Raw genomic sequence first — 13,971 nt, forward strand, 5'->3', positions numbered from 1 at the left:
TTTAAAGGGATACTTCACCGCTTTTTCATATTGATCTAACTTGATCTCTGTTTGGCACCATAGTGAATGAACTGGGCTTGGTGGGCTAAGATAAATGCTATCAGATCATCACCACGCGTCAGAGCGATTAAGTGCACGCCCTGAGAAGAGAGGGGTATGTATCAAGTCGTTTTAGTTAAGGGAATAACAGTTTGATATAAAAAAGTAGCGAAGTATCCCTTTAAGACAATAATAACATCTATAGTTCATATCTTTCAGTAAGGTCACAGACAAGTACACTTGTTGAAACAGTGCCCTATAGTACAATTGAAACACTCATCATTAATCCTGATTTCACATATAAAAATGTCTTTAAAGAATATATTCTACAAAAATCATTTAATATCAGCTGTTCATTTTATTTCTGTTACAGATTTATTCCTCATATATACAACTGATGATTTTCTATTCAAAGGCAGAACATCTATATAGCATCAATAAGTCAATGAACAATTAAGATTATGCATTTAAAATTGCTAAAAAAAACATTTTAAAATATATTGAATGATTTAAAAAAAAAAGAGATCATTGTACAACTGTAAAACAACTAATAATTAGGGGCCTCCATTAGCACATGCCACATTTGAACACCCCACACATTTCTCTAAATTGTAACCCTTAAGGGCACTGTGTTATGAAATATGTCAATTTTTAGAGCACAGATTAAAAATCAAATCCAATGTTAATTTTTACTATACATACGAATCAAAATCTGTGAAGAGGCAAACCATTTTAAAAATGATTTGTTTCACTACAACATGATCTGCGTTTTCATTGGTTTTAATAAATGCTTTTTTAAATTGTTTTTATAAGAAACAATAAGAACACTGTGCATCAAAACCACCCATTTTCCTGGTAAAATTAAATGATGATCTTGAAACAATCTTGATTTGTTGATTTTTGTCAAAAAGCTGACACCTGAATGTATAATTTATGACCAAAGCCAAAAATGTTAGTTATAAAATAACATAGCGAAAAAACTAAATCAACTTTGTGATTGATAAAAAAAGTCTTTTGATATTTCCTTAAAATAAGGATATTGAACTACGCAAAACGCATTTAAAAAGTCTGCAGCACATTTTATAACAGACAGAGGCTTTTTACACGGTGAAAACAGCATATTTTCTTAGTGATAGATGCCAATACAACAAGTTTAAATATCAATAGATTCTATTTGGGCTAAGTAGAAATAGATGCATTTACTTAGCAATATGCCATTTACAATAGAGAAAATAGTGATTCCATTTACAATAAAAAAGCTGTAATTTCTAGTGTGAATAGATGTTAAATACTATTTCTACTTCTAAACAGTGGCAGATACTATTTGCACCTCAGAGTTGTTGTAAAATAAACAGTATGCATACAGTGTAAAATTATTAAATGGATTCTACCATATTGGGACAATAAAGCCCTCCCTACACCTAACCAATAAACACTATTATTAAACACGTGCAATAAGACACTATTACTACTTTTTGAATAATTTTTGGAGTAGAGCGAGTTTGGCAAAAGGCGTATTTGATATCGGGTCGATTTGCGTCAAAACTTTTTTCCACACGTCTTAACCTACACTATTGCTACTGTCAACAGTCCAGCTTTTTCCATAATTTTGCTTAGCACAACCAGACATCAGTGCCAGAGTTAGTGTAAATAGTCTTAACCAACAAGGTGTGCTATTTGCACTCATTGTAAATAGACACTCTGTTTACAATTACCCAAAAATCAAACATATTTCACCCCTTATGCATGTTATCACGTCCATCAAAACCTTAAGCTGGCTGTCGGTAGGAATATTTGAACTAAAAACATAACACTCAATCATTGGCATAAGTCACTTGCCTGCTAAAAACGAAATGATTACTACATTATGATCCATCTGTTTTTAAATCCAAATAATTGAATATCATGACATCGATGTCAGTTAAAAAATAACGTGTACAATACATGGAAGCATTAACAAGAAGCAGAGGTCCAGTGAGTTCATGCGTTTCCTGGAAAACACACACTAACTGTGCATTCTGATTCTGGCATTCCTGTTATAAATATTTTAAATTCTCTATTCTTGACTGATCTTTTTTTCATAAATTTAGCAATAAGTAAACTGTTAAATGAGTGCTCTTGAGAGGAGTGCCTGTAGTCATCCAATTTGACCATCATATGCTGATGTAATATAGACTATTATAAACTTGACAGGTGATGTAAAATAAATGTTTAAATGTTTAAAAGATTAAGGCAATCATAAAAATTTGATCAAGGTTTAATTTTCGAATAAAATATTATAAATCCTTACGTGTTTTGTTAAATTGAATTACCCCTTAGCAGATTTTGAGTTTATTGTAACAATTTATTGATCATGAAAAGATAAATGCTTTGGGAGTTTTTTGGTTTTGTTTTTAGATATGACTGCTTTATAGGGAGAAATAATAAAAGGGGATGTTTTAAGCTGCCAAATACCTTAACCACTGAGGTTTTCACGTCAAATCTAAGAGGAAATTAAATGCATGCTTTTGTTGGCTCAAATGTTGGTTTACAACTCGGGGGCAAGTTGTGGTTGAGATGCCACTGCTCACCCGGGGGCCGAGAAAGATCTTGTTTCTTGAGCTCCTGCAGTCAGAGAGGTCTTAAAAACACTGTATGAGGTCTAGCCATACTTTAAGCATCTCATTAGACAATCAAACCAAACACTCCAGAATGGTTCTTCACAGCACATAATGCCACATTCACTGTCAATGCCATGTTGTCTGTCCCCTGCTTAATAAGATGGGTCAATTGAGCCTTTAATCTCAAGCATGCTAGTGAGCAGATAAATCAATTCACCTCTTGTTTTCCTTTAAAACTAATTTATACCACAGCATGATGCAATGCAGTTTATAGGGTGACCCAATCTGCATAATGAATAATCAGCTAATGCAGGAGTTCCAACCCATCCAGCAGCGATGAGAGCTGCACATTCCAGCATGCCGATTCCCTACTGACATCACACGACAAAGTTAGGCATAAAATATTAACTGTATTTTTCAGTCCAATGCCTAGTTCTTAATACATCAAACAGAGCTATGTTTTAATTCTGTAGCTAGACAAATCCTAAATGCGCCTCAAGGGGAAGGGCTGGCGCACAAATAGCCTGTTTTTATTTATATGATCAGTGGCCAAGAGTTAAGGCTCGTGCCATTCTGTTGAAAAGAAAAATCTTCAATGCTACTCCAAGACAGTGTACGACTAACCCAGTCGTCCCTTCGTGGGTGAAGGTTTCTGTCGGGTTTTTTTTTTTTCAGCGGGGCAGAGTAATTTAATTCCAATTTACTTTTATCTGACTCCATTATATCATGACCTCGGATTTAGGTTAAAAATGCAGATTGGTTATTTGGTCATTTGTATAACAATTTAACGAATTTGATCCCAATTCGATCACAAACTCACCAGTCGGATCATTAACTAGAGGTGATGGCTTAAGCGATTTAACAATGCCACCCATGCTTGCTATTGTTAAAAAAAGTACCCATGTAGCCCCCTACAGTCACCTATACAACTTAGAACAAAATTAAACGGTAACCAGAGGTTATGACCAGTACCAAAAAATAATGCCATATTATCTCAACAGTATTTTATCCGGCCCCCTATAGTGAACGTGACTGCATAACTAAACGTCTACAAGTGGGCAGAAATCTAAATTCTTATCAGATGTGCCCCATGGTCCACACAATCCAAGATCTAGTATGCACTTAGCCTAACCCTGGGTGAGATTTGCCGTAACAAAGGATACATCATAATGCACTATCAATCATTTCACAGTAAGTCAGAATAAATCAAATGTAGCAATTTATCATCAGTGTCCAGTTCTTTACTAAGCTACTTCCTATAGCTCAAACTCCCCACTGGAAGGGTTTCAGGACAAGCACGGCGGACACAACTCACTTTTTGAGTCACTTTGAGCTTTTATTGCGCACACACACACAATAATCATCCACAAACTAGGCATCGCTATGCTAGCCTACCAGCTGGATACTCGTGACTATTTAGCTCGTTCGTTAGCTACTTATTTAGTTAGGTTGTAAACCTGCAACACACACAAACAAAACACCAGAATTAATTTTTGAAATAACATAATCATGTGATGTTAATTTTTGATCTGAACTCCTAGCAATGCCAGCTTATAAAACACTCACCGGCAAGGCGTACCAGTCCTGACTATCAATGGAATGAAAATGAAACTTAAAGGCGACGTTGGCGCACCGTGAATAATTAAGCATATATGGACACATAGTCTGGTGACCAGGAAAATAATAAAACAACTCTGTAACCTCACAAGATTATAACAGAACATGAATGCCTGCATTTGGAATAATGCGATAAATGTACAAATGTACTAAATTACACTAATTTCCACAAATACACCAGAACATAATATTATCATCATATATGACTTGTCAAATATCTCTCCATATATATGTATATGTATAAACAATATCCACACCTGCTGGAAAGTTCTACACCTCCCACTTGGTCTACTGATTCTGGAATCCAAGTAGGCCACTATAACCAAAACAGTTGAACTTCTAGATATGACATTCTCCCCATTCACATGCATATAACATTGCATACTGTCACAACATGAATAACTATCTCTTCAATGTAGATCTAATGTCCATCATCACATGTTGTCCTTGATGACATTATGACCTCCTAATCCGAAACACACCACCAGCTCCCGGGAGGATGGTAGTGGGGAGGTCCTTGATCCTTCACCGAAACACACCATGGTGGGGATCCTATACTTTACCGAAACACACCATGGTGGGGAATCCTTTATCAACCGAAACACACCATGGTGGGGAATCCTTTATCAACCGAAACACACCATGGTGGGGAATCCTTTATCAACCGAAACACACCATGGTGGGGAAGATTTTCACTGCTCCTCCACTGGAAGCAGAACCACCAACCTCCTAACGTCCCTGTGGAGGATGGTAGAGGGATAGTTCTCCACAGTTTGGTTTCTCTTGGGCTGCCCGCTGAAAACTGGACAGCTTCGACATGTTCTCACCCTCACATCTCGTACTACACCCTTCTCATCAGGACACACCTTCACAACTCGACCCAGTCTGAACTGGCCCCTCAGTACGTTCTGATCAGCTAACCACACCAGATCCCCCGCTGCAACGTTTCTAGCAGGCGTGTGCCATTTCTGACGGATGTAGAGGCCTGGACCCGCCAGCTGGCTCCACCGCTTCCAAAACTTGTCGACCGCGATCTGGATTGCTCTCAGACGCACAACTGGGTAAGTTGGATACTCAAACCCTCGAGAGTCCCCATTGGGTCCTGCGCGACCGAGCAGAAGAGAGTTGGGAGTGATGACTTCTACAGTCTCATCTTGTATCTGGGCTCTAGCGCCAATTGGTCTCTCATTTGACAGGTTAGCAGCCAAGTACAGGAGGGTCTGGAACTCCAGCGCTGTCAGATTACCTTCTTGGCCAACACTGCTTAAGGCTCTCTTGAGTACACGGACAGCTGCTTCAGCTGCCCCATTCCGGTGGGGAGAGTCTGCCGGGTGAAATGACCACATCCAGTCGGTTCCCATGGCTACCGCCTTTTCTTGGACCTGATCCTTGTCAATGTTACTAAGGAACTCATAAAGCTCCTGTAATACTGGCCTGGCGCCCACAAAGTTGGTCCCTTGATCTGACCAGAGCTTCCTTGGGTGACCCCTGAGAGCTGTGAAGCGCTGGTACGCATTTAAGAATCCTTCTGTCGACAGATCTTCCACAATGTCAGCATGTACTGCTCTCGAAGCCATACAACTGAACACCACACCCCAGATTTTCATCTTCGTTCTCCGCCTTATATTATCTCTAACAACATAGGGACCGAAAAGGTCCAATGTTGTAAACTCAAAGGGAGCGGCTGGTTCAGTTCGTTCGAGGGGGAGCTCACTCATCACCTGCTTGCACATTTTTGCTTTGGCCTTTCGACAGTGCATACAAGAGTCAATGACATTTCTGGCAAGTCTTGGTCCCATCACCACCCATGCTTTAGATCTCACACGGAGGACTGTGCCAGCAACACCCTCGTGGTTAGCTTCATGGGCTTCTCGTGTGAGAAGAGTGCTGATCCACGCACTGTAGGGAACTAGGGGCACACCGGTCTTCTCCTGGGTCATGGCCTGGACTCTACCATAACATTTTAGGAGCCCTGAAGCCACATCTCTGCAGACAACGAGTCTGTTTAGCGTCGTCACAGGAAACGTAACTCCCTTCTGGGCGGCTAAGCACAGGTCATAGAATGCAGCTCTGCGTTCGTTTACTGTCAATACTGCCTCCCACTTTGCTGGTATAGTTGCCCTGCCTACACGGGCCAACCACTTTTTCACAGCTCTGCGGACATACCCGACTACTCCACAAAGCTTAGCGAGAGAACTGCACCTTGTAGAATCTACTTGGTCCATTAGTGTGGCTCCCCACAGAGTTTCCTTCTCCTTAGTCTCAGTAAATTTCATCCCATTTTCTGAGAATGCTGAAGCCCCGCTAACACCACCTGTGACTATTGGATCTTCACTACCAAGACTGTTAGGGTGTAGCAATTTCTTGGCTTGAGCTCTGGTGAGAACTGCTGAGAAGGCCTTTCTCTGGAGTCTACTCACTACCTCCCTAGCATCAGCTGCCACTTCTGAAGCAGACTTCATGGGCCAATCCTTGACTGGACTGGACAGGAACTCGGGACCTTTCTGCCACAAAGAATCCTCACCCAGCAGTCCAGGAGAGCACCCCCTTGTGACTAGATCAGCAACATTGACCTCGCCTGGTATCCACCACCAGTCAGTTACGGGTCCAGCCTTCTGAATCTCTCCGACCCGGTTCGCAAAGAATGTCTGGAATCCGTAACTCTCTCTCTGGATGGCTCCCAGCACCGTCTGACTGTCAATGAAGTGGTACCACTTCTCCACGTCCAATCGTCCATGCTTCAATACAAAGCCCTTTAGACGCGTGGCAAAGACAGCCCCGCAGATCTCAGCCTTGACTGCGTCACCTTTCTGGTTGAGAGGGGTTAACTTGGCCTTTGACTCTACTAGCCGGACGACCACACCACCTGACGTCTCCCACCGCAAGTATAGTACAGCGCCATAGGACTCACAGCTCCCGTCAGAAAACGTGATTCCCCAGGGTTTACCCTTCCAGTCAGAGGGTGTGAGGCTTCTGTGGAACTTGATGCTACTCAAACGAACGTACTCCTTGAACAGTTCAATTGCTCTTTCTCTGAGCTCGCCAGACAGAGGTTCATCCCAGGTGTCTTTAGTAAGCTTACCAGCTTCCTGGAAGGCTCTTCTCACAAGGATCACTCCTTTCTGTTTCACAGGTGTTACTAACCCGATCGGGTCATAGAGCCCGGCGATCTGGCTCAGTAAAACACGACGAGTGAGTGGGTTTGGTGTCTTTACTTCCACTTCTTCTTCAGTGAGATCAATCTCAGTTCTCATTTTCTTTTTCTTTCTGGAGAAGTTAATAGAGACCATCACAAAGAGTTTGTCCTCTTGCACAAGATAACCAACCCCCAAGGCTTTGTTATCTTCTTCCCTTAGTTGGTTGGGCAATGTCAGAGTCACCGGCTTAGACTCTGTCCCGTCCCGCCTCCCACTTTGACCGGACCGGACCCAAGGCTTGAGGTTGAAGCCACCTCCTTTCAGGATCTTCTCCACTCCCTCTTGGATCTTGTCTAGGTAGTGTGGGTCATTGTGGGACGTGAGGAGGTCGTCGACGTAGGAGTCCTCCTCGATGACCCTTCTTTCCTCCTTCATCTCAGAGAACTGGGGCAACTTTGCCGTCTCTCGCATGGCAACCTGTGCAATACACCCAGCTGGCTTGTCCCCCATGTTCACTCTCACAACAGCATAATCCTCAATCTCATCCTCCGGTGAGTCTCTCCATAGGAACCGATGCACATGGACCTCTCGTTCCTCCAGCCATATCGAATTGTACATCTTGGTGATGTCTCCGATGGCTGCATGCTTTCCCTCACGGAATCTGAGGAGCACCGCTCTGATGGGATTTAGGACATCTGGGCCTTTGAGCAAGATGCTATTCATGCTAACCCCTCCGAACTCCTGGCTGCTATTCCAGACGAGGCGCACTGGCGTAGTCACTGAATGGGGGTTTGGAGCGGTTAGGTGACTCACCCACCACACAGCACCATTCCAGCTGTCCATAACGTCCTTAGTGAGCTTAACGGCAGCTCCCCTCTCCACCATCTCGTGGACTTGCCTCATGTAAGCTGCTTTCCACAGGGGGTCTTTCATGAGCCGCTTCTCAGTCCTCAGGAACGTTGCTTCCACAGCCTTTCGGTTGTTGGGAAGAGAGTCTGGGTTTTCCTTCCAGGGGTACCTCGCGTCCCAGTGGGGCAGGTCGCTGTGGGTGTCTCTCTCTTTGAAGGTTAGACCTGCCTTTATTATCTCCAGCTCTCTCTCATCAGCCAGGGACATCTCCTTTCCTCCTGGTGCACACTTCCCACAGCGACACCCTCCACAAGTAGGGTCACAGGCAGCACCGATGCTATCCCATTTGAGCCACTCAAGCACCTCTTTATTGCACAATGCTGTCGTTCGAACACCTACACTGCTTTCTTGCTTCAAATTGCATCCTGGACTTCCCACAAAGTGTTCTTCAACCTTGACGGCTACCGTCCTCATTGAGTGAGCGAAGTGCGTCTTTGACTGCCATGTAGTCACCTCCACTTTTTCGAAGAGGTCCGGATGCACACCACTCACAATTTTGCCCAGAGGACCATCCCACAACACCAGGTCGCCTACCCTTTGCATTCTTTGGGGAGCTAATCGGCCTTCTCGAGTACTGATCAATAGATCGATCTTCCTTGGGCGGGCCAGTTCTCCCGGCTTAGCTTCAGGGAAAAACTTCTCTAGCCGCTCCGATCTCACTACTCGATCCACTTTGGCGATGTCTTCCATCCCGTAGCAGATCATCTCGTGGAACTTCAGGGTTTCTTGTGAGGTCCACACTTTTATTGTCACAAGATATCTTTTTGTGTCAACTTTCACCTTCATTGTGCCAACACCATACACGACAAGGGAGATTGGTTCACCGGTCAACCCGAGCCTTTCAGCAGCTCGGTGTGTAATGTAATTGGTGTCAGAAGCAAGATCGACCAACGCTCCAAGGCTGTCTCCTCTCTTTGTTGTGACGGGCACAAGCATCATGAGGACTGGATGTTCTTTCAAGCCACTCCGTTCCACCAGACTCTTACCAGAACACACTGTAGACATTGCCTTGTTGGTACAAGCTTTGCGGACAGCCTCCAACTGGTGGGGAGTCAATCCCAACTCTGCGAACACAGCCTCTTGCTCCTCTGTCGGACCACGAGGTCCCCTCTTTTCCTCCACTTTATTTTCCCTCTTAGCAGCGTCCTTCTTTGTTGATGCCTTAGGGCAGAGAAAATAGTGGTGGTCTGCTGGATTGTCGCCTTTCTTACACTCTTCCTTACGACAGAGGAACTTTGGAGTGCAGCCACTCTCGACTCCGTGAACATCCAGGCACTTTGTACATGCTTTTACCCTTTTCACCAGCGCTTTCTTTTCCGACAGACTGGCCTTCCTGAAACTTTTACAGCGAAACAGTTTGCCACCATGTTCTTCATCACCACACACAGCACATGGTAACTGCTTGGAGTCTTTTTTAACTTCACTCGCTGTAGTTTTAGTGAATGACTTTTTCTCTCTCCATTTGTCACCTGGTTTCTCCCGGTAGCTCAGTCTCTCAGGAGCATTAGCGGGCCATGGCTTACTGGGTCCCAACTGCTCTAACCTTACGAGCAGTGACTTTTGGTCTTCCAGGAATAGCAAGAGCCTGTCGAAATGGTTTCCAGGGTGGATATTATTAACAGGGTTTCTCACACACATGAGCCACTCTCTTTTCATAACATCAGGGAGTTTACTCTCCAAAGACCGAATCACCAGCTGATTCCGTACAGCGTCCTCGCACCCAAGGTCTGTGAGGTCCAATGCTGCTCTCTCCACTGCTAGAATCAATTCCAACGTTTCTCGTGGCTGGTGATTCTTTACAGCAGGTCGTGATTGGAGTTCCAGCACAATCTCTTCTGCCGTCTGTGCTTTGTCACCATAACGGTTCTCTAATTCCCTGAAGATATCGTTTGCATCTCTGCATCGCAACAGCCTGAGTTCACTTTTCAAAGACTCACCTATACTATCTAGTAAATGAAGTTTCTTGCATTCCCTTGACCCCGTAGGTTCTGCTTGCGCCTGGATATTCTCCCATTCAGCCTTCCAGCGCCAATAGTCCCTCCTCTCCCCGGAGAACTTTGGTAAACTTATGGGTGTGAGTCTTATTTTTGGTCTGGTCATTGAGCGCTGTTATCTCCTCCAGCGTACAAACCAGGGCTGCTATATAACATGCTACTTCCTTGTCCCATGCTGGAACCAACAGGTGGAGCAGCATGAGCACTCAATAGTTGTGGTGTACTGGGAAGGGTTGGAGGTAGGGCGAAACTGACACCAAGTCCACCATCAGACCGTCTTGATTGCAGAGTGGGCTGTAACATCTGTTGGGGGTTACTGTGTGTGGTAGCTACTACATACCTGCTATGAGGTTGACTAGTGACAGTAGCACCTTGAGTAACACAAGTGGAGATGCTCGCTCTGTCTGGATACATGAATGAAGGAGAACTTGTAACACATACAGTTCCCTGCCCATCAATGGGTGGATTAACAACAGCAGGCCGGGTGTTAAGAGGTGGAGTGGCAATAACAAGGGTTTCTGATTGGGTAAAGGTGTTGTTATCTGCAGTTGTACTGTCGATAGCTGTTGTGATATGCCCACTGACAGCATCATCCCCTCCCACATCTTCGTCCTCTTCCTCCTCACTTCTGTCTCCGTCGCTATTGTCTTTTAGTTCTGTATTGTTCCTCTCCATGGTCTCATTCTCACGTTGGTATGCCCACCCATCCATCAGTTGCTCCTTATCCTCTCTCAATGATAAAAGGAGCATCCATTTGTCTTTTCCATGTGGCCGATAATCTCTCCAAGTGTACACAGCCTCTTTGAGCTCATGGAGCTTCCTATCCAGTTTACCACTTTCGACCCTTTGCTGCGCCCATGGCACTACTTTACTTTCCCCGAGCGCCTCAGCTTGATCAAAAGCAGACTTGAACTGTTTTACAAGAGCATCTATGTCCGGTTCTGCATACTTGGACCACAGCATTTCCATGATCTTGCCCTCAGTTTCAAGGAATTTTTGCTCACTGGCATCTCTCCTTGCCAGGGCATCTTGCAACTCACTGTCATCACCTGTAGGGTCTATATGACTCTGTGCTTCAACATATTCATTGTTGACATCGAGGAGCTTGTCATAATCATCCTTCAATCTCGCTAACTCTTCTGATAACTCAATTTCACGTAACCGGCCAGCGCTAACTTCAAGGCGGTTTATTCTTGTTGTAAAGTTCCGTTGAGCATTTGATCGTTTCCGCTTCAAACCCTCGAGGTCTGGTTTGTCATCTGCCATTTTGACTTTCTTTCTTTTTCCGGTGAACAGAACCACTAAAATCACCTTTTAGCAAAATGAATCGTTCAAAAGAATCGTTAAAGAGAATCGACTCAAATGACTCGCTCGAATGATCCGTTCAAAGATTCGACTCAGCCTTCATGGCGGCTATCGGCGTTGTTTACAAAGTCACTTTATTAGCACCGCGGCTGTTATTATATCCACACAATCTTACTCACGGTTGTGGAAGTTATCCAGCCCTTTAACGGCCCCGTTAGTTGGTGTTGTTGACGGCCGCTTCCGTCCCATAAACCGGGTCTCCGATCCCGGCGCCGGTCATCAACGACGTTCCCATTCAGTCGGTTCACTCGGTACAACACATGACTATGGGATATCGCGCTCTAGCGCCATCTGCTGAAGACACCTTTATTCACGCCTGAAAGGCCAATGACGCATGACGACGTGGGCGGGGTCACCTGCCCACAGCATATAAATGCGGTCGTATGTGTCATCCCCTTTGTTCTTCAGCTCTTCACCGTGCTGCTAGAACACCATCCCGCCACATTTTCGCAAGGGAAGCCCACAGTGGTGATTCTTGTCGAAATAAAGGTCTAAGAGAAAGCTTCTTAGCAACAAGTTTAGCTATGCTAACTAAGGCTAATAAGTTTTTCTCAAAACAAAATGTTCAAACTTAAGCCACATTCACACGATAACCCTCAGTGGTGATTCTTGTTGAAGGAAAGGCATACAAGTGTTTAGCTTGAGTTTAGTACAACTAACAAATGGCTAATACTCCTTTTCAGAAGAAATATCTGGATACCCGCCCCTGTACTATGACATATGGGTGTTTAGGGTATACTCAGGTATACATCACACTGTCTAGTGTGTTTGGAATTGTCCGCGCTGGGCGGATAGGCTAGAGCTCGCCAACCGCAGTGCAGGCTGCGCTCTACCGGCAGCTCTATCGTTCCGCTTAGCGGGGCAGTGGCCAAACAAGGCCCGCTCCTGTCTTCAGGTGGTGATCACCGGTTTCGGAGGCCACTAAAACTTGGGACGATCGAGTGTAGTGTTCACAGGGTGATTCGGTCTCGCTGGATGCGGGCGAGAAATGCTCTGACGCTATAAATATTCAAGCAGGGCAGATCGCGGTCCCCCCAAAGTGGGTGGAAGCGAAGTGATGGTCCTTGCATGGCCTGTATTAGAGCGGCAAGAAGGTTTGTCGGCAGTAACCTGCCATGATAAAGAGAAGCTTGTTTGACTCCAGTAAAATCAGCGGTGCAAACTCGCCTGCCGATCTTTTGTAGAAGTAACCCTGCAAAATAGCGGGTTCAGTTTTAAGCATGTTGTGTATAACAAAACCTCATGTGTTGATTTGTCAAAACAATCAGAATGCACTGAAGCAGCTAACCTCATATTCTGTACTAACAGAGGAGGAAAATGCAAGGTCATGCATTTTGCAGCGGGATTCCACAGGTGATGCCTGGGAATCCTCGCTGCCCGCCTCGAAGTCAAAACGGTGGCGTGCGTGCGCACTAACAACACCGTGGCTTCTTCGCACGATTCCAGTGGGGCTGCGGGTTCTCTCGCGCCCCCTCTGTTTCGGCGGAGTAATCGCAACTTCGTTGGTCGAGAGGGTTTTTCCCCACTATTGAGGGGAAATCCGTACTTTCCTCAGCAAAATGGCTATTTCAGTTTTTGCCACAAGGAAAGATGGAGGAAGAGGTATTTCAACATTAATTCCTCCTCCTAAAAAAAAAAAAAAAAAAAAAAAAACCCTCTGCAGCAGTTGAGTAAACAACTTAGAGTGGTTATTGTGTCAAGCTCAAAAGTGCTTGCAGTATGTCACTCGCCGTTCGACCTGTACCTCGCATACAGAAGCGGTGTTGGCTCCACTGTGTCATCAGGGCATGAGTGTTCGCCTATTTTGGACGACCTGTTCCTGGCCGCAGACAGCAGGGAACAAGCATTGTTACAAACACAGGAGCTTGTTTTCCATCTACGATCTCTGGGTTTTTTAATAAATGTCAAAATAAAATAAAAAATAAAAAAAATGAAAAAATAAAGAGCCCTTGGTTCCGTGTCAACGGAGGTCATATCTCGGGTTAGAGATGGATTAAGTACAGAAGACAGCTAGGCTGTCAGTACGAAGAGTCGAAAATGTTCACAGCTGCCTGAATCGGTTTCAGTGGGGCATGCAAGTGTGTTTTCATACAAGGCTGAGACTGCTGGGGCTCATGGCCTTGATGATAGCAGTCCTCCGGCTTTGTCTCCTCTTTATCCATGCGTTCCAGAGATGGGCGCCGAGCACTGGTCTGAATGCCGCATGGCATTAGAACAGACCGACAATAATCCCGTTGTGCGTTCGAGCTCTGATCCCCTGGGCATCCCCGGGTCTGTTGGCAGATGGGGTTCCTCTAGGGAGAGCTACAT

General features: G+C 44.7%; 1 protein-coding gene across 1 annotated transcript in view; it reads right to left on the reverse strand.

Moving 5' to 3' along the window:
* The window catches only part of ramp1 (receptor activity modifying protein 1), a 49,426-nt gene that overhangs the window by 26,803 nt on the left and 8,652 nt on the right, over window positions 1–13,971 (reverse strand). The window lies entirely within an intron of this gene.

The sequence above is a fragment of the Pseudorasbora parva genome, chromosome 5 (genome assembly GCF_024679245.1).
Source record: "Pseudorasbora parva isolate DD20220531a chromosome 5, ASM2467924v1, whole genome shotgun sequence".
In the NCBI taxonomy this organism is placed as follows: Eukaryota; Metazoa; Chordata; class Actinopteri; order Cypriniformes; family Gobionidae; genus Pseudorasbora; species Pseudorasbora parva.